The following is an 18803-nucleotide window of genomic DNA, read 5'->3' as shown; positions in this document are numbered from 1 at the left end:
TAAATAATTCATTAACCTTTAACACGGCTGACCTTTCTGCCTTCGTAAAAGCAAATCCTTTCGGCTTTCTCTTCTCTGATCACCATGGCAGTCGTTCTGAAGTCGTCCTTTTCGCGAAATCCTTTAATCAATAACACAAACCCGAAACTCTACCTTCAATAAATCCCTTTTAAGTACATCGGACCCGAACAGCAATATAGGAATTTTTCAAACACTTTGACATTCCAAATTGTTGACTGGACCAGCAAAAAGTTCTCACTCTTGATATATGGCAGAAGAGAACGCGACGGCGCTGACACCGCAGAGCTTTCAGCTTAATTCTGCGAGCTTGAGCTTTCGGGAGTCAGTTGTTTCGCGCCTCCTCGCCTACTACATTGAAATGCGGTGCACGATTCCGGAAAATTCATATCCTCCGTGGACGAGAAGTTTTCGGTCTCTTTTTCTGCGGCTAGTGGTCGACGGACTTTGTGTATGTGATATTGAAATGCTTGTGGATGGAGTGTGAATCGACCCGGAAAGTACATCTAAAGTTTTTTAACATTGTCGGAATTTTAAAATAACAGATTGTTGTGGTGCATTGTTCTACTAGGATAGTGGAAGGATTTATAAGTTAAAAATAATATAAAACACATCGATTCTTCTAAAGGTAATAAACAAGAGTAATTGGCTTAACGTGTGACACAATAATTAGTTTGAATTAGTAATAAACAAATTAAAAATTATTAAATACAAAAACAATACTTTTTGAATATGCGTGATAATTTAGACTTATTATAACTTACATATATTATCTATAGGTATAACTTATACTTTTTACTATTTATTTAAAAAGGTTTGTTGAACAGTAAATTTTTGTTTCGGTTATCTTGATAATTCGCATTATATTCAATTAAAATAAATATTCGGCATTATTAATATGCTTGAATTTAATTTTCGACATTTCAAAGCAATAATTTTTTTTAAATAAAATTAGTGCCACCAATAAATTGTTGGGTGTGGTACTCCTATTGTCTTTAAAACTTTATAATTTTTACGTATATTTTATAAGAGTATTGTATTAGGAATGTTATATAAAAAATTACACAAAGTATTAGTATCGTTTACATTATACGTTGTTTCATAATATATCTTAAGTTTGGTGTCGTTAACTATTCCTCTCACCATCCTACTTTTTAGATAAATTGGTAAGTTGTTTTCCTTTAAACCTGGAAAATATAGATCTTTAGATACAAATTATTATATTCATTGCAATATATACTTTTCACTAATAGCTTGATGCTATTTCTGTTTGTATATTCTCTAAAAAAATATACTGTGTATGTGGTGAAAGCTCACTCATCATTGTGCTTAGCGTTTTTTAATGTTGGCCGCATATGGAAATGAAACTTTATAAAGCAATAATTTCGATTATTATTATTTCTCGGTTTTTTTAGCGTGGACATGGTTTCGAGTAACACCGAGTCGTAAGCAACCATTTCTTCCTGTACGACTTAGAAGTAGGGCGACCCAATGCACCGGCGTATTCTTATTTAAGTAGCAGATCCAGTTTGGATAGTCATGTTAAAAGTCGTGTAAAATTTTGTTTTTCTGGTTTGTGCGATTTAACTAGACTTTGATTAGACTCTTATTTACACTAGTGCACTGGCCCGCTTGGCCATTAAAATGACAAATATAGAAATAACTCTAGGTCACCATGTATAAATCCGTAAAACACAAACCAGTTAAAAACACCGGCCAGGAAGTTATATACGACCCAAAAAGTTTTGTTGACTTGTGACTAGTTAACCATTGGATTTATTTTTTACTTTATCCTGCTCTAATAATAGGCTTATGTCTGTTTCACTTTGGCTTTTAGCCTCAATTAATGTTGTCGAACCACTTGTTTCTCGAACATCCTAATGCCCTTCTTCCGATTAGCGATCTGTTTCTTACTGTTTTGTTTTCTGTAATTTTTTCTATTTGTTGATTTTATTTTTTTTTCTTCTTTTTGTCCACAGATTTATTTCCGTTATTTCACTTTTCGCTTTTATTTCCTTATGACTAACTCTATCTCTTAGCTTTTAGTTTCTAATCTTTCGTAAGACTGTCATTTCGGATGTCTCCAATATTCTTTATGGTTTGGTGGTATCCACCCGTGTTTCCGCTTTATACGTCATTATTGGCCTTATTTTTAATTTATATACCCTTGTTTTTGATTTCATTTTAAGTTATTTGTTTCGACATATTGTGTTGTTTAGACATCTTGCTACTTTCTGCGCCTTATTCACTTGTTTTCTACCTTTTCCCTCACTTTTCCGTAGCTCGACAATGTTTTCCCAAGCATTATATTTCTATCACTCGTTCTATTATTTTGCTATTTAGAAATTAGTTTTCATCTTCTTGGTTCCGCTGATATCAATATCGACTTGAAATCACCACATTATAATGAGCGGCGCCATTATCTTCGGACTTTTTAAATATTCTTTGCAGGTTATCTTAATTATCCGTTATTATTATGGCATCATCGGCGTAACATATTATTATTGTTTCCTTTCCCCCATTCTAAAAAAGTTTTTCTTTTTTGACTTTCGTTACTACTCTGAGAGACGAAAATGCCACTGAAACTCTAAGCATCATACGTACAAGCTGTATTTTGCTGAGAATATCAACTTTGAAACTAAAAAGTATCCAAAAAATCTTTGCCACTCTTACCCTTGGGGTCACCTTTAAAAAAGCCCTTTGGGAGAGGGGGAAACATGGATTTATCAAAGAATCTATACGCCGTAGAAAGAAATGAATTAAATGATATAATTTTGAACAAAATACTTTATTAGCACTTTTTCTTTAGAATAACCTGTCCTCTCAGAAACAACGTATGAAGCAACCGGCGATTTTTAATATCAGTTACGCGCTTGAAATCAATTTTTTAAATAAAGCGTGTATTAACTCGACAGTAAAAATTCGATATTTTTTTGATTAGAGTCTCCTATCGACAAATATTAAAATGCATTAAAAAGTTAAATACTGCCGCATTGGTACCCAATTTTTGTATTTTGCTAAAAATTAAGCCAGTTTCTATAAATCTGTCAAGTTAATAAACGTTGCGCGATATTTCTTTCTTTCACGATTCTCTTGAGACTAATAAAATTTATCATTTTCATTGACCAGTCACTATGGAATTTTATTCTGAAACTATTTTCTTGGGTCATCTTAAAGAAATTAATATTTTAATATCATCATCATCAACCTGTATGGTCCACTACTGTACATAGGTCTCCCTCAGGTCTTTCCATCTATCTTTGTCTTGTGCGGCTTGGCTCCAGTTATTCTTCATCTCGTCAGTCCATCTAGTTGGTGGGCGCCGTCTGCTCCGTATTGCTTTTTGTCTTGGTCTCCACTCTAAAATATGTTCTGTCCATTGGTTGTCTCATAACCTGGCGACGTGTCCTGCCCAATTCCATTTTAACGACGCGACTTTTTCGATAGCATCTGTTCTTTTTGTTTTACGATGTATTTCGTAGTTTGGTATTCGGTATCTCAGAGAAACACCCAACATCTGCCGCTTCATAGCCATCTTAGTCACGCGAATTAAATACCTTTTTTGTGAGTGTTCATGTTTCCGCTTCATAAGTGAGTACAGGTAACACACATTGGTCAAAGATTTTCCTTTTGAGGCATATGGGTAGATCCGATTTAAATACATAGTTTAATTTACCAAACACTGCCCAGGCTAATCTCATGCGACGTGTGCGCTCACATGTCTGGTTATCTCTGCCCAACCGAATTTCATGTCTTAAGTACTTATATGATGTAGTCTGCACAATATCCCTTCCATCAACAGCAATATTTTGATTTAGCACCAGATTAGTGATTATTTGTGTCTTGTTCCTATTAATCTTTAGTCCTACCTCCAAGGAACTCTCCAAAGATTATTATTTCTTTATCCATGCGATCGCCTATAAGGCTATTTTAATATGAATAAGCCATAATTGAAGTTTAAAATATGATTATTGACGTTTTAATTTCCACTTCGGAAATAGTTTTCAAAATACAAACATTAAGAAATTAAACAAATTTTGTTTTTGTTACTTGATGAAAAATTGTTCTAATAATTTAACTTTATGTGACTCATTTATATTGATAATGCAGAAATATATTATACATTTTAAAGTAGACGACTTTAAACGCTTTTGCCAATATTTCTGAGTTGCGTTCCTGGGACGACTTTATTATAAGATAGTTCATTTGATTACATGAAATCAACTTCTACTTGGAAATAATATGTTTGTCAATTTAAATATCCATCTATTAAATAGACATTTAGATAGTTTAATACTGCCAAAGGGTCTAAGTATAAACTTAGTTACCTATTCTGAACTACACTAAATTTGCTACTCATCCATCTATTCCAAAATTAGACATATATAGCTCAGTGGAAAAAGAAAAAGAAGAATATAGCGTATAATTTAAATTTAAATTGAAAATCATCAGAGGAACGCAACGCACCAATATTGGCAATATCATTGTAGAGTCGTCCAGTTTAAAATGTATAATATTATGCCATTTAGTAATTTAATATTTTCGTCAATATTATTTGATGATTGGAAGCTAGATACATGGCTGTCAATATATTGAGTTGCTTGTTTTCCATTTTGAAGTAAATTTTTAATATTTGGATATTGTTGAGATTCGTAACCATTGTGAGAGATTAAGTATATATATATAAATATATATATATATATATATATATATATATATATATATATATATATATAAATATATATATATATATATATATATATATATATATATATATATATATATATATATATATATATATATATATCTCGTATATATAAGACAATACTTCTCAGTCTGAACCTACGGTTAAGTATGGATTATATAAAGAGAGATTATTAAATCAGTAGGATGGCTATAATTTAAAAAGTTTAAATAAAATATGTAATGATGTTCTCGAATAATATACATGACCTGTTAAATTTGTATCCTATGAGTACCAAATTGTATTATGGCTATTTAGGTCACCTAAAATTATGCGCGATGTACGTATCTGATTAAATAGTTTGCGAAGGTCTTTGCAACTAACTTGTATGTTAAGAAGCAAGTAATTATTACAAATATTGAGTTTTCTATGTGGTTCTGTAATTTTTAACGTAATTGTTTCAAGATTAAATATAATTGGAAATGATCGTGATCTATTAAATTTTTTACTAATATTACCATTCCTCCACTAGCGCGATTTCTGTTTGTTCTACATTAAAAAAAAATTTTAAATGCTTTGGTGAAAATATATTGGAAGGAGTAAGGTTAGTTTCTTGTAGGCATATTATTTCTGGGGGATATTCTCACTAAATGATTTATAGAATAGATAAGCGATGGAATAACCTGTTAACATTCCTCTGTAATATAAAGTTTAAAATTATGCACCGAGCGAGGGCAATTCACCCTCTCTGTAATGGCTTTAATGTTTCGTAGTTTTCTCTGTGGCGTATGGATAAGATATGTTTAGCAGATTTATTAAGTTAAGAATATCGGATGAATATTCCTCAACAATTTCTATAGGTGATTGTCTACTTAGGGTTAATGTCCTTGGAGGTAATGTTACATTTTCATTCATAAATAATTTAATTGAGTCAGAGGTTGATGCTGTGTACCTCAATTTTTTGGCTTTTGTAGAGTAGCACCAATTTTTAAAAACATTATAGAGGAAATGAGGTTTAAGCTCATTTTTTTAATTCCCGGATAAGTACATCTAGTGGAATTGTTGGACAGACATTGGATAATATTAATATTTCTGTCGGCCGCGTTATAAGTGTTTTAGCCCATAAGATTTCTATTTGTATTTCAACAGAACTACAATTCTTCATAAATTCATCTTCGATAAGTTTACTATTTAGGTACATACATATTCTGATATTGGATAAACGAAAAAAATTAAATATTTGGATTAATTAAAGTGCCTAACGAAATCAAATAATCGTAAAAATGGACGGTATTTATTGCAGTGCAAATTATAGCTTGGTCGTTAGTAAGAAGTTTCTGCTGTGAGGCTGCTAAGAAATAGAATTTAATGCATAGTAAATGTTAGTTATTTGTATATACAGGGTGTCCTCAAAATTATTGCGTTTCTTAAAGGTATAGGTAGAAGACGCCATGTAGAGTAACAATTCTTATAACATTTTTTTCTAAATTCAACCTTTTGACTAAAAAAACGTCAATACATTTTGGTATGAAAAAAGAAATCTGACAACTACATGCAGTACGAAAATCTAAATGTAGACAGTCACAACTTTAGTAACAGATATTTTGGAGCAATCGTGTTTAGTGTCACCGCGAAAATGTTTTCAATTCAGGAGTAAGTACTATGATATGTTGATTAGTTAGGGATAAGCGCAGTGTAACAGTAATTAAGCTGTCCAAGTTTATGTGCATCGGTATGAATGCATCTGAATGACTTACTCCTAATGTGAGCTGTGAACTTTTGTGAATTTTTCTCAAAAATTAAGGGAACCATGATCTGCTGTACCAAAAAAAAGCGGCAGAACAAGAAGTATCCGTTGATTAAATGTAGAAGACCACATTTTAGATACTCCGGAAAATATTAAAAATGTTCGTACACGAACCACGAATGGTGGCTAAAATGGTTGGAATATCAAAAAACTTTGTTCATAAAACATTTTGGGAACATATTCTACCTCCATACTACTATCATTGAGTACAAGATTTACACCAAGGTGATCTTTATCGAAGATTAACATTTTGTAGGTAGTTTCAAGATAAACTCGTCAGAGAACCTGAATTTCCATCTAAAGTGTTATGTGCGGATGAAGCGTGTTGCACGAGAAATGGTGTGTATAATTCTCATAATTGCGACATATGGGGTGGCGAAAACCGTTAATAGGACAAATTTTCAACGACAATTTCTTAATTTCTTACAAATTTATTAGCTGGAATAATCAATAATCGTTTAATAGGACCATATAAATTACCCAAAACACTAAATAGAGAGGCCTACTATAATTTCTTGCAAAATTTTTCGCCGGTACTTCTTGGAGACGTGCCTTTGCAAAAACACCGTGAAATTTGGTTTCTTTACGACGGAGCCAGAGCACATTTTACCAGAGCTGTTAAAAATCTTCTTGATACTACTGATCCTTGTCATTTGATTTGGTATACCATGAAGTCTCGAATGCAATGTACCAAATTTTTTTTTTTTTGGGGACATCTGAAATCGTTAGTTTATGATAACCGAGTAAAATCGAAACAGAAACTGAATTACGAAAACGACTTTTTAATGCTACAGAAAGTCAAATCTACAACATCGAATATCTCAAAATGAGGATTTTGTCAGTTACGACTTCTATTCTTAACAGGGCAGTATAGAGCCGTGCACCTACAGTGCGTTGGCGAATTATCGCAAGGCCAGACGTCTATCTTTTGCGGCATGCAAAAGCTCGCCAGTGTTATTTATGCCTGTCCAGTTCTTAATATTACGTAGCCAAGACATGTGTTTTCGACCTACTCGTCTCCTGCCCTCAATCTTTCCTTGGATAATCAGTTGAGGGATTGCTTATTTTTTTAAGGATATTTTTCACGTATGGATATTTTTCACGACACTCCGTGCCGTGTAACAATATGGACCATACATAGAATTTTACAATTCTGTAGCGGTTTTTCTTATGAGATATTTATTGTTAACCGATACCAATAAAATTAAAAATATTTCTCTATTTTACGGATATTCATTTAACGGTATAAGATATCGCTGGAAGAAAAAGTCACTTGGGTGCTTGTGCAAAAACTATGTAATGTATTAGTAAATCTGATTCTGCTGCTATTGGAAGTTGACGTAATATTTTTTGGTTTTTTTTACTTGCATTTGTTTCTTATAAGATATTTATTGTTAATACATAACAGTATAATTAAAAAATATTACTCTATTAGTATAAGAGTTGATTAAATATTCGAATATCGAGGATTGGTTTACTGGGTGTTTGCTTACATGTGAATATTTGGAAAAATTTTGGTTTCTTGATTAATGCGTTTTTTGATTTAGTTTTTTAAACATAAAAAAAAATTTAAAAAATAACTCTTATATTCAAAAATTAAAACAAATGTTCATGCATAAATTGAAAAAATAAATAAGTATTTTTATTTTTTACAATTCTGTATGCAGGTTTCAACTTTTGCATATTTTAAACAAGTAAGTTTAGTACATTCTCTATAAGTATAAAATTGTTTTTGCTTTTGACGTGGACATAAGTAGCACGTTTTACAAACTTTAATACAGCTTTTTAGCTCTTTGATTAAATTAAAATCTCCAAAATATCTCTGATGCTTTTATGGTGTAATAAGGCTCTTACAATTATGGGGAAGCAACATCTCGTCGTCAGTGTACAGTGAAATATATAGTAGAAAACATAAGGGTATGTAAAGCAATGGTATGTTATATATTTACAATAACCGCTAGAAGGCTCCAGTACCATGTTGATAAAATGAAAGCAGGAGTAAATCTAAATGATCAACGTGGCAAACATACTAATTGTCCTAAAAAACTCATAATAACAGATGCATAGAAAATATGCAAACATATTAGGTCATTTCCGCAGCAAAAAAATCATTATAGCAGAAATGCTTCTTCTAAAAGTTGCCTTCCAGCTGATTTAAGCACTTCAAAAATGTACAGACTATTTTTAAAAATGTACCCGGATACAAAAATGTCTCTACGAACCTACAACGACATTATAAAAGTAAATTTAACTTGCGTTTTGAACTTCCCAGATCAGATACTATTTCACATTGTGACAAACTCTTTATTAACCTTTCTTCTGCTAGCGATGAATGCGAAAGAAAGAGAGTAGAATTTGAAAGTAAAATTCATCATATGCGAGCGGAAGCAGGTTGCAAATCATTAAGGCAAGATACTCAAATTGCAAAAGTAAATGTTAATTATGTCGTTTTATGTACTGATTTGCAACAAGTTCTTTTTTGCCCTTATCTAACTCACTCATAAATCTTCTACCAGCGACAAGTTTCTTCGTATAACTACGCTGTTCATGATATGGGGAGTAATACTGCTACAATGATGCTGTGGAACGAAGTAATAGTGCATCTAGGCTCAACTGAGATAGCATCAGCACTGCTACTTTATATAACTGAAAACTTAAATCGTGTTGATCCAGGCCAAGAAAGAAAACTTGTTATGTGGTCAGATAAATGTGTCGGCCAAACTAACAATTGAAAAGTCATAACCTACACACACTTCGACTAATACTGTTAAAAAAATACTTGACCCAAATTGAGCAAAAGGTTCTAACTAGTGGGCATAGCTTTCTGCCCTATGATAGAGACTCTGCCCTTACACAACGCAAAAAGAAACTTTTATCGGTTTATATTTCGTTTCAGTGCACGATGTAATTTCAAAATTTAAAGTAAAAAACCATTTTTTAAAAATTTTATCAACGCAGAAAATATAGTATGAAAAGATCCAAAGTGCAAGATAACTCAGTCAGTGTGGATACAAATTAGCTCAGATGATTCAAATACTATACGGTTAAGGAAATTCCACAACAATATTCAACCATGGTCATCTTATTCGTTAAAGTCAACTAAAACCCTATAACTAAAGTCACTCTGGCTAAACTTACAGAAGCTTATGAAGGGCCACTACCATTTAAAAAAGAAAAACATGCCAATTTATTAAATATTGCCGAATATATTCCCCTTCAGTAAGTAAGCTACTATCAAAATCTTAACGAGTGAATAATATTATTTTGATATGTACGTCATATAAAACATGTTTATAAGTAATTTGTTAATAATATGTACCTTTCTTAATTTCACATGTGCTTTATTTTTTTTTAAACAACGTTTTAACCGCTTTACTTTCACACAACGTTTTAATGGACGGGGATTTAACACGTTCTTCTTCTTCTTTTGGCATCATAACCCTGGATGGGTCTTTGCCTGTCTGGCTATGTCCTTCCATTCAGATCTCTCTTGTGCCCTTCTTCTCCATTGTCTTATGTTCATTGTTTTCAGGTCGTCTTCCAGGTCATCCAACCATCTCGTTCTGGGCCTTCTTTTTTTTCGCCTTCCTATGGGCTTCCATTGTAACATTTTCTTTGTTGTTTTTGCATCGTTTTGTCTCTGCACATGTCCCAGCCATGACAGTCTTTGACTTTTCACAAATCTTACAATGTCATAACCTTCATTTAACTCATTAACCTCGTCGTTTCTCCTGATTCTCCATGTGCCATCTTCCTCTTGTACCGGGCCATATACTTTCCTCAGTATTTTTCTCTCGAATGTCCTGAGTTGGGCTTCATCTTTTTTCGTCATTACCCAAGTTTCACATCCATAGGTTACTACGGGTCTAATCAGTGTTCTGTAGATAGTCATTTTGGTTCTTTTGTCTAATAATTTCGATGTCATCAATCTTTTATTAGCATAGTATGTACGATTCCCGCTGGAAATACGTGCATTAATTTCGCTACTTACGGAGTTATTCTGATTGATTTCTGTGCCAAGATATGTAAAGGCATCCACTCGTTCGATAGTATAGTTGTCTATTGTGATATTATTTTCATTGTCAGTTATTCTTTTGACTGTCATATACTTCGTTTTTGCTTCGTTTATTTTGAGACCTCTTTTTCTTGCTTCAGGATCAATTTGTTTGAACACTTCCATTAGTCGTGGCTTATTCCTACTAATGATGGCTACATCGTCTGCATATGCAGTAATTTGTACTGATTTGGTGTTTATATGGCCGGTTATATTGGTTTTTCTGATGACTGCCTCAAGAACTAGGTTGAATAGCATGGTTGATAGGGCATCTCCCTGTCTTACTCCCATGTTGATGTTAAACAAGGGAGTCAGTTCTTCATCTACTCTGACTGCGGCTTTTGAACCCTGCAATGTCATTTTTATGAGGCTGATGTATTTCTTAGGTATACCTAGATTACAAAGGTCTACCAGCATTTTGTCTCTTTTCACACTATCAAAAGCTTGTTTAAAGTCTATATACATATTATATAGGTCTATGTCGTATTCATAAGCTTTTTCTTGTATCGTTCTTAGTATGAATATGTTATCTGTAGTGGCTCTATTTGGTCTGAATCCATTTTGATAATCACGTGATTTAACACGTTGTTTTATTAAAATATAGCATTTATGTTCATAAAAGCTTGTTTTGTATAACCTAAGGTTATTTTTGTTGATACTATTATTTTTGTTGATATTATTATTATACATCCTATATATCATTTTACGCTTATAAATATATTTTTTTTAAATAATCAATTCTAAGGTTTTTTTTTCAATTTGTCGACAAAATGTGATTTGGAGTTTACAACGTTGTTCCAGCATAACATTCATTGAACATATTTTGCAACGTATTTATTAACGTTTTTCCTCCTTCTTTGATTTCTTCGATGACTATCCCATCTTCTTTAAGTAAATGATTGTTTTTCATCTCCAAGAAAGCTCATTTTGTTTTCTCTGTTGTCATATCTGGGATGTCTTCTGAGCCTAAATTTTGGACTTTTCGTATTTGACTTTAATTAGGATCTGGAAGTATTTTTCGTTTATACAATTCTGAGTAACAATCTTGAGTAATTTTTAAAATATGTTCCTCATTTGTTTCAGTTTTTCCCTTTTTATTTACAAGTTTGCAAATATTTTTCAATTGTTCAGTCATTTTTCGGCGCACAATTTTTTATTTTTTCAATGGTTTGATTATGTGTTCAGTGGTGTAATTTCCGACATCTGTTTGAATTTATTTTGAGATATTTTTGTTTAACTGTCCCGGTATTACTTAATTATCTGTGTATGTCTCTTTCAATTCTCTTCTTTTGTTTATTAGATCTTTACTAGCTTGGGTGAGTTTATCCTCCTTGTGTTTTTCTTTTTCCTTATATTTCCCATGAACATTTTCAATTGCAGTGCTACTCTATTTTCTATCGATTTCCATTTATTTAAATGCATCCTCTATGTTGTTATTGCTTTCCTCTTTCGTTTAATGTTGATTAGTATCTGTGCTCTACTAAACATAAGTATCACATATATGCTATACCTAATACAATATCTGACTATTCATAGAACCCATCGTTAATTTGTTTGTCTTTTTGTTTGGTTAAATCAGACACATTCAAAATTATTAATATTTTTAGCTACCAAGATATATAAATACCAAGACTTGTTGTTTACTTTCTTATAAAACTAATATGCTTTGTCACATTTTTCTATTGTGTAAAGCTGGGAAATGTTAAAAAAGAAACACAATGCATATTTTGAACAAATACATATGCACAAAATTATTTTGCTTCTAATAATTTATTATTAGGCTTATTAACTGAAACAAATAATTAGAGATATGAATTGTAATATTTTTATTATTTTCATATATACCACAATTCCACTAATTTTGGGTTTTGGATATGAGGGAATTTGGAAATAATAAATGGTTGGTAAATTCATATATTAGTTACTCAATAACTGATATTTTCGACCCTACTTGTTATTTATATACTAGCAAATAGTATTTAACATGGTATTTTACTAGAAACGATAAACCAGACAGTGGTTAATTTTACGCGTAGTGATTATGTAACTGAATTTTGTTTTGCTGATTTGATAACCAGGTGGGCCAGCGCACTCACATATAAATGTTCATTAGAATTGTAAAGGCAAAAGTCCATTTTCACAGTTAATGGAAGTATGCAGCCAATAATACACTTAAAGATATTATCTTTTAAATGGTGCTTAATAGTTGGTTGTCTTTTTTGCATGGTACAATGATTCTTAAAAAGACGGTAGTCCAATCTCTATATACAACCTTCTGTTAGCTGTGTAAAACGTTATATTCCACTGAAACCTGTTTTTTGGCTTTGAAGTTTAAAAGACCTGCGATGTATGCAAGCCTTCTATTAAAATCTCCTATCTGCCAATATTCGTCAAATATTTTTTCGCGCATGTTAACTTTAATTAAAGTAGAACATTTACTACGACACTCGAGGAGCTCTCTCCTTTCTCTTTTTTTAACTATTTTTCCGGTTTTTCTGGTATATTCTGTTCCTAAGTTTCGATTTTTTTTTCGCTCATTTCGTTTCACTCGCAAATCTCCTTCCAGCCCCCGCTTTTGAATAGTACCCCTTTTTGTTAAATTACTGGTAAAATGGTTACCTGCAGAACCGCCGGAGCTACTTTCAACTTCGTTTTCGTTTCTGTTTGATGTTTCACCGTCATATTCGTTAGGCGGACTCTCCAAGATATTGTCATTTTCAGCTCGGTTGTAGGTCCAGGACAAATCGTACCTAAAAATAAAAAAATAAATTGCACGATCTGCAATAAGAACCATCCATGACAATACATAAAAATTAATTACATATGCTAAAAGCTCACATTTTTTAAAACAAAAAGGCTTGGATAATTTAATTACTTACCTAGGCATTGTTTTTTATTAGGCCTTTTCTTCGTTGGTGTTTTACTACGTGAATAGTTGCCACTTTCTTCTATAGGTATGTAATTAGGATCTTGATCTGATCGAAAATTTTTCTGTATTCCTCAGGAATTGAGGGCGCAGGACTGGATCGTAAAAAATACAGTAGGAGTATAGACATTTATCCAAATTTTAAACACAGTTTTAAAATTTATGTAGGTTATATTTCAAATAAACTTACCAGACGAATCATAATTTAAATCATCAGACGAAAATGTGGCTTTCGCCATTTGCATAATACATTGCGTTCGTTTAGATATCTTGACCGTATCGGTGCCGATAAGAAACTAATCCACCGCTAACATTCTGAGAACGGACCTACAGAACCAAAATGTCGCCGTCGTCATCGTATCGAATTTAGTGGAAAATACATAATCCGTTTTAGTGACAATAGAGTTTAAAGTAAATGGATATTAACCTGAAATGGATTAATGGCTTGTGAAAAACGTGCTAAGTACAAAAATATGTACATAACTTACATTCCGCAAATATTTAGGTGACGGAAAATTTGTGCTAAGTGGGCTAAGAACATTTGACTCGCTTTTCACAGGTAAAAGTTGTATTTTGAAGTTTTAACCCATGATTCACAGTGAAGCATTGACCGTAGTAATAGAGATATCACTTAGCCCATTAGACACAAAGAAAGAGAAAAAAATTAGTTTTCTGTTGAATATATATATATATATATATAAATATATATATATATATATATATATATATATATATATATATATATATATATATATATATTTATATATATATATATATATATATATATATATATATATATATATATATATATATATATATATTATGAAAGTAAAAGATCGCATTTCATTTCAATCGGAACTCCACCATTGCTCTACACGTGTTTCGAGTTATTCAACTCATCATCAGGAGCACTTGTGGAAGTTCAACTGAAATGAAATGCAGTCTAGATTTTGGTTATTATAACCAAAATAACAGCCAGGTACGCTAGCAGCGACATCTATACGAAGTAAAAAGAAGTCCAGAGACCTCTCTCTGATAGTAAATTAGGTGAACTGCAAATTCAAAACCTCTTACTAGATACTTTTAACAACGCTAGAAGTATCCTTTTACTTCAACATGCATCTACGATTCACCTTTGAAAATTACTATCTTTTTCGCTCTTTACGTAGAGAAAGACGTTTAAATGAAAGTAAAAGATTGCATTTCATTTCAATCGGAACTCCACCATTGCTCTACACGTGTTTCGAGTTATTCAACTCATCATCAGGAGCACTTGTGGAAGTTCAACTGAAATGAAATGCAGTCTAGTATTTGGTTATTATAACCAAAATAACAGCCAGGTACGCTAGTAGCGACATCTATAGTAAGAAGAAGTCCAAAGACCTCTCTCTGATAGTAAATTAGCTGAACCGCAAATTCAAAGCCTCCTACTAGATACTTTTAACGACTTTTTCCAACCATTTCTTCTTTGGACGTCTTCTTTTTTTTTCCAGTTCTAACTCCTTCTGTATTGTTTTAATATTTCGATTCTCTGGCATTCGTATAATGTGACCAAGCCATCTAGCTCTTTGGGCTCGTATTTTTGCTGTAATTGCTGGTTTTCCATACATCCTCATTATTTCTTTATTCGTTTGTCTTCTCCAAATATTCTCTGCCGTCTTTATTCCTCCGAAAATTTTTCTGAGCACCTTTTTTTCCCAGATATCTACTTTCTTTTCTTCCTGCTGGTTCATAATCAACGTTTCACTAGCATACATCACTGTGGGTCTGATTACTGTCTCGTAGACTGGCAGTTTAGGTGTTCTTGACACATTTTTTACTTTCAGTAATGAATTTAGTGACCCTATCGCTCTGCTTCCCTTCATTAATCTTTTGTCTATCTCTTTTTCTTCTTTTCTCGTGTTCGTTATGGTTACTCCTTAGTATTCAAATTCTGACACTTTTTCAAAACTATAGACAGTCTCTGCTCCTTTCATTTTCATATATTTGTTATTAATTGTTATGTCTCCTCCCATTTCCATATATTGAGTTTTTGTTTGGTTTATTATGAATCCGTATCTTTTTGATTCTTCTTCAAATTTCTGAAAAACTTTTTCTAAATGTTTTTTTGTTCTCGCCTCATCAGTATCACCACATCATCCGCGTACGCTATGCACTGTTTCTTGCTATTGAAAATATTCCTGTTTGTGCTTATATTTGATCTTCTTACGATTTGTTCTAATACTAGGTTGAATAAATTCGTTGATAGCGGATCCCCTTGTTTTACACCTTTATTCACTGTGAACTGTCTTGAAAAGCTTACTTCTATTGTTACCCTATTCATCGTGTTCCTAAGTGTCATTCTCACTAGCCTCATAAGCTTTTCTGGTATTTCTAATCTTCTCATGGCCTCATATAGCATCGTTCGATTTAGGGATTCATATGATTGGTTAAAATCGATAAATAGCATACGTAATCCTAAGTTTGGTTCGTAGCTATTATTTTGTATTAATTTTAACATACTTATTTGATCAGTAGTTGTTCTTCCTGATCTAAAACCTCCCTGGTATTCTCCAATCACTTTGTTATTATATTTTATTAATTTTTTTCTAATAATTTTTGCACGTATTTTATAGACTACTTCTAATAGTGCTATACCTCTATAGTTTTCGCATTACGTTTTGCCTCCTTTTTTATAGATAGGACAAATAAGAGCGCTATTCCATTGTTTCGGCTTTTCTTCCTTTTGCCAAATTATGTATTAGTGTCAAGTAAAATATCCTTTCCTTAAATTTTTCGCCACTTTCCTTAAAAATCTCAGTTAGGTCTCTTATTATTTCTTTGACTTCATTCAAAGTTGGTTCCTCGCACGTCTCTTCTTCATCTTCTTGGCAATTCTCATTTCCCTCAAGTTTCTCTCGTTGGTCTATATTTAATAGATGTTCAAATTCCGCCCATCTGTTTAATTTTTCTCTTGTTTCATCTAGAAGTAAGTCTTCTTTGTTTCTGCAATACTGTTGATTATTCTTTGTAGTTTCTCTGGATTTCTTAATTTCTTGGTAGAATTTTTTTACCTCTTTGTTTATGTAGGGTTCTTCTATGTTTTTCAATTGGTTTTCTAGCTGTTCTCTTTTCTTTTTTCTGCAAATTTTTTTCTCTTTCCTTCGTCTTGCCTAATAGTTTTCAATCGCATTTTGGGTATTGTCTTTATCTCTTTGTAGCTTTGCCCTTTTTCTTCTTGCCAAAACATTCCTACATTATTCATCGAACCAGTCTTGCCGTCAGTTTATTTGCTCTCTTCCTATACACTTTTCTGCTGCTTCCGACATAGCTGTCTGTATGGTCTGCCACTCTTCATCTATATCCTGTTTGACTGGATTCTCTAGTTTTTTATTTATTTATTCCTCTAGTCTGTTTACAACCTGCTTCTCTTGAAGGCGCTCTAATTGGTAATTTAATCTATCTCTAACAGATTTTGGTATTATTGGTAGTTCTTGTTTTAGTTTTGCTATTATTAGTGTATGGTCACTGTTGGTATCTGCCCCTCTGTAACTCCTGCAATCGATAATTGCCTTATCATGTTTACTTTTAATTAGGACATGATCTATCTGATTTTTTATATTTCCATCGGGAGAAGTCCATGTTACCTTATTAATGTCTTTGTGATCAAAACTTGTGCTGGCTATCTTCATTTTGTTCTATGTAGCAAATTCCATTAACTTTTTCCCATTTTCATTTGATATTTTATGTAAACTTCGTCCTCTTATTATTCTTCTATATATTTCCTCTTTTCCGACTTTTGCATTCATGTCACCAATGATTATCTTTATATCGTATTTCTGTATATTCCCTATTAGGGTGCTTAGCTTTTCGTAGAACTCTGTTTTGGTTTCTAAGTCTTTATCATCAGTGGGCGCATGTAAATTATTGATACTTATCTTCCTATACTTTCCTCTTACTTTCAAGTAACATATTCTAACTGATATTGGTTGAAAATTTACAACTGCTTTATTTACTTTCTGCGACACCATGAATCCCGCTCCAAAATATCTCTTGGTCTTAAACAGTGTGCTCTTTCCTATTTTTATTATTTCTTTTCCCAGTTGTTTCGTTCCTTGCAGGGCAAGGATATCTATCGTATATTTTTCCATAATTTGTTCTAAGTTTCTTAAAGCTCCCTGCTCATAAGTACCTCTCACATTCCAAGTCCCAATTTTTATTAAATCCTTGGATTGTTGCCTTTATTTTTCCATTTTCCATGGTCGTATTCCTTTGCCTTGTCGTTTCGGTATTATATCTCCCCGCTTGTTTTCCTTCGACTAGTTTTTTTGGCAATTTTTCTTTGGCATTTTCTTTTAGTTGTTGTTTTTCTTCATTCCATATCCATTCTTTCCCATTCACGATCAACCTCTTATAGCCTATTTTTGTCTGTTTTCCTTTACTTTTTCCTTCCTTTGCTATTTTAACTATTTCTTTCTGTATTTCTGTTTCTTTTGCTGTCAGATCATTAGGCATAGACTGTTTTCTATGGCATAGACTGTTTCTCCTATTTCTATTGCGTTCCACAGTTTTATTTGCGCCTGAAGTTCTTGTGATACGAATGTTTCCAAGCTTTCTTTTAGTTTCTTATCATCATTTGTATTTTTCTATTTTTTCTATTTCTATTTTTAAACACGATATAATCAAACTTTTCTTTTTTTTTCTTTTTACTTTTTTTTCCAGTAGTTCTATCTTGTCTTGTAATTGTTTTAAGTCGTTTTTTAATTTTCTGTTTTCCTCGTTTATCTCTTGGAGTGATTTGTTATTTTCATTTGTTTTTTTTCAACAATGATGAACATTTTAAAATTATTTTTAATTCTAAACAAAAATAATTCTGTCAAAAATAAAAATATTTTACTCCCAAGTAAAAATTACATTACTTAAAACACTTCATATACAACCAATAAAAGTTTATATCTGATGGTATATGGTATAGATCAGTATATATAACTGTTTTTATGGTAAAATAAAACTGCTTTTACCATTTTTCTTCAAATTTTATCATCTTTCCTCAAGTTTAAGCGAAATGTTTTTATGTTTAAATAAACTACTGTAGATGGTACTGTAGAGGTACATCGTATAAAAATTTTTATATAAGATTATAATGCAACTGTTTGGATGAGAAAATAAAGCCGTTGTTTCTACTATTTTCCTTAAAATTTCCTAATATTGTTCTAAAGCTATTTTCTGGTGGCATTTTAAAGTAATTACTATTTAAATGCTCTCTGCTGTTTAGACAAATTGAATTTAATATTTTCATCAGTTCGTCATATTTTATTCTATCGAACGCTTTCTA

General features: G+C 32.1%; 1 protein-coding gene across 1 annotated transcript in view; it reads left to right on the top strand.

The window, feature by feature from the left end:
• Positions 1–459: 459 nt before the first annotated feature.
• LOC140434632 (voltage-dependent calcium channel gamma-5 subunit-like) overlaps positions 460–18803 on the top strand; it is a 1250929-nt gene continuing 1232585 nt past the window's right edge. Inside the window, exon 1 of the mRNA XM_072523038.1 lies at positions 460–646. The gene's annotated coding sequence lies outside the window, so the exon portion shown is untranslated. The remainder of the gene's footprint in view (positions 647–18803) is intronic.

The sequence above is a fragment of the Diabrotica undecimpunctata genome, chromosome 2 (genome assembly GCF_040954645.1).
Source record: "Diabrotica undecimpunctata isolate CICGRU chromosome 2, icDiaUnde3, whole genome shotgun sequence".
Classification (NCBI taxonomy): domain Eukaryota; kingdom Metazoa; phylum Arthropoda; class Insecta; order Coleoptera; family Chrysomelidae; genus Diabrotica; species Diabrotica undecimpunctata.
This window is presented reverse-complemented; position numbering and strand designations above follow the sequence as displayed.